The following is a 3746-nucleotide window of genomic DNA, read 5'->3' as shown; positions in this document are numbered from 1 at the left end:
CCAGTGTCCTTGAATGCATTGGATCGTGTAATTTTCCAGTTGTATGACCACAGTCTTTCCCATTTGACTAATTCTATGGGATATCCAAAAATTTCCCCATAGCTGATCATATTGTCTTTCACAATCTCCTCCTGTGTTTTGTATCTAATTAAAAATGTATAACTTTTGCCAATTAATTTTTCTTCCTTTTCCATGAGTATCTTATTCAGGCCGCTCCTTCCTATTTGAAAATCTGGCCCTTATTGAAGGGCATTTTGAAAAGTATCTTGTACCTGAAAATACGTCTGCCGGTCCAATAGTATACCTTTTTCTTCTAATTCTTCCTTAGATCATAAATGTAATTGTTCGTTTAATAGTTCTGTGTACAGTGGTACCTCATGATACGAACTTAATTGGTTCCAGGAGGATTAATGCGTGCAAGGGGAAAAAAATTGCAAAAACGGCGCTCCACTGGGCGTCGCCACCCTTACAGACCTCTTAGAAAAGAGGAGAGGTCAGCTGTAGACAGTCTAAGGAATCTAGACATTTCAAAAGGAAAAAAAGAAACGGAAAAAAGAAAAACATACGACCAGTTAAAAACAAGAGAGATATCCTTGTCTCTTCACTGTCTTATTCTTACTAATATCTTGCTATATTTTATGCAGTGATCCATATCGTATCGTATATGTATTTATGATCTTACATTTTTGGTGTACAGTATTGTGATTTTATCATCTTAATAGAAAATCTTAATTTTAAATAATTTATGTTATTGTTGGTATAGTTCACCTTTATAAATTAGCTCATCCATAATTTTAATGAGTACTGATATCTTTTAATGCTCACACTTTTTCTGGAAGACGCTTCAGTGCCAGCAACTTTATTCTGTGTGTACATGCAATTTTTCTGACATGCTCAGTTATTTATTGTTTCAATTCTTCACTTTATTATTTACAAGATTTTGTTATTTCTGAGGCAGGGGAAGGGATGCCCCTTTTCTGAATGAAATCATTTCTATAGCTACGCAAGCTTCCTGTACGTTTTGGTTTCTTTGCCCTCGGCGTCATCTTTTTAGCCATTTTCTATCCACTGCAAGATGAAGGTGTCTTCTGTTGGGTTTAACCACTCTACTACATGCTTGCACTGTCTTGTAAACATACCTCTATGGTCAGGTCGCAATTAACTAACTAGCGTGTCACCTTTTGATGACCAAAAGGGGCAGGTACTCTGCAGACTATATAAACTTCTGCAGAGTAGATGCTCCTCCTGATCCTCTTTTTGGCCCTGCTGAGCCTTCTTCCACCTCCTTCTCTCTCCCCCGTGTGCTCCATTGTCCTCGGCAGAGGACATGTGTGAGATCAATCCGAAGACATCCTCACACATGGAAGCATCCAGAAGTTATTGATGTATACTGAAATATAACCATATATGCCTGCATTATGTAAATGCACGAATCAGGAGGATTGTAAGTAAATATTAGTTTATTTCATCTTTATGAAGGAGTGATCATTACCAACAAATGGGATTCTAAGCCATACAATTGATTTCTTGCCATGCTGAATCCGCTGCAACTTAAGCCAGCTAAACTCTGCTAATACTAGTAATATTAATATTAACCAGAATACCCAACAAAGCCCAACATCTTCAATATTATCCTGAGCCTTCTTTTGCGAATTGGGCCCCACAATACTTGCTGATACCATCACTCCACCTTGTTTTAGATCTCTTTCATGGGTGCTTTTTATCAAGTGGGATCCATTCTATAGCTGCCTTGGTCCACCTGCCATCGGTTCTTCTTGCTATGCGACCAGCCCATTTCCATTACAATTCTTCTCTTCGTGATATGGTATACTTTGTTCTCTAATGTAGACTTGCCCAAATTTTCTGGGTTGGCAGCCCGGACGGTGAGAGGGACAGTTGTCATATAGACATGCGTGTGCAAAAACAAGCACGCGAGAGCAAACAAGCCTGGCGTCCACACACTTGTAGGGACATTAGTGCCTGAATGATACTCATGGTGTTGGTAGCACCTGGGCAACACATGCTGGATCCCCAGTACCCCAAGGCACGGTGACCCAGCACTCCACACTCATGGAAACACTAGTGCCAGTAGAAAGAGGTGCAAGCATGTGAATGCCTGCACTGACCAGCCACTCAGTCTGCTGGCCAACAGGGAACTGCCTGGTAGTAGACTTCAGCCCATAGGTTCAGGAGGACCCCTACTCTAATCCATGTCCAATGATTCATTTCCATTCACCATATGAGAAGAGTTCTAGGTTGAGTATTTTATGGTTGTGTGAGTGTTCGCCAGTCAGGGAAAAAAACTATTATCATGGCTTCTCAACTGTAAGATACAATTGGTGGAAAAAGCAAGGTCCTTCTAGGAAGCACGCATCTTATCGTTTGAAGCCGATGAGACATGTGAGCCCATGAGCATCCAGGAAATTGGAAAAAAATTGCTGTTGTAGGTGTAGAGGAAATGAGCAGAGTTGGGGGGACAAAAACGGGAGGAAAACACTCATGGAGCTCAAGAGAGGAGAAAGGTGTGGGGGAAATGAGCAGAGTAGGGGGGACAAAAACGGGAGGAAAAGACTCATGGAACTCAAGAGAGGAGAAAGGTGTAGAGGAAATGAGCCGAGTGGGAGGGACAAAAACGGGAGGAAAAGACTCATGGAGCTCAAGAGAGGAGAAAGGTGTAGAGGAAATGAGCCGAGTGGGGGGGACAAAAACGGGAGGAAAAGACTCATGGAACTCAAGAGAGGAGAAAGGTGTAGAGGAAATGAGCAGAGTGGGGGGACAAAAACGGGAGGAAAAGACTCATGGAACTCAAGAGAGGAGAAAGGTGTAGAGGAAATGAGCCGAGTGGGGGGGACAAAAACGGGAGGGAAAAACTCATGGAACTCAAGAGAGGAGAAAGGTGTAGAGGAAATGAGCAGAGTGCGGTGGGCAAAAACGAGAGGGAAAAACTCATGGAGCTCAAGAGAGGAGAAAGATGTGGGGGAAATGAGCAGAGTTGGGGGGACAAAAACGGGAGGAAAAGACTCATGGAGCTCAAGAGAGGAGAAAGGTGTAGAGGAAATGAGCAGCGTGGGGGGACAAAAACGGGAGGGAAAAACTCATGGAACTCAAGAGAGGAGAAAGGTGTAGGGGAAATGAGCAGAGTTGGGGGGACAAAAACGGGAAGAAAAGACTCATGGAACTCAAGAGAGGAGAAAGGTGTAGAGGAAATGAGCCGAGTGGGGGGGACAAAAACGGGAGGAAAAGACTCATGGAACTCAAGAGAGGAGAAAGGTGTAGAGGAAATGAGCAGAGTGCGGTGGGCAAAAACGGGAGGGAAAAACTCATGGAGCTCAAGAGAGGAGAAAGATGTGGGGGAAATGAGCAGAGTTGGGGGGACAAAAACGGGAGGAAAAGACTCATGGAGCTCAAGAGAGGAGAAAGGTGTAGAGGAAATGAGCAGCGTGGGGGGACAAAAACGGGAGGGAAAAACTCATGGAACTCAAGAGAGGAGAAAGGTGTAGGGGAAATGAGCAGAGTTGGGGGGACAAAAACGGGAGGAAAAGACTCATGGAGCTCAAGAGAGGAGAAAGATGTGGGGGAAATGAGCAGAGTTGGGGGGACAAAAACGGGAGGAAAAGACTCATGGAGCTCAAGAGAGGAGAAAGGTGTGGGGGAAATGAGCAGAGTAGGGGGGACAAAAACGGGAGGAAAAGACTCATGGAACTCAAGAGAGGAGAAAGGTGTGGGGGAAATGAGCAGAGTGGGGG

This window comes from Erythrolamprus reginae, chromosome 2, assembly GCF_031021105.1.
Source record: "Erythrolamprus reginae isolate rEryReg1 chromosome 2, rEryReg1.hap1, whole genome shotgun sequence".
NCBI classification, from domain to species: domain Eukaryota; kingdom Metazoa; phylum Chordata; class Lepidosauria; order Squamata; family Dipsadidae; genus Erythrolamprus; species Erythrolamprus reginae.
Note: the sequence above shows the minus strand (reverse complement) of the source record.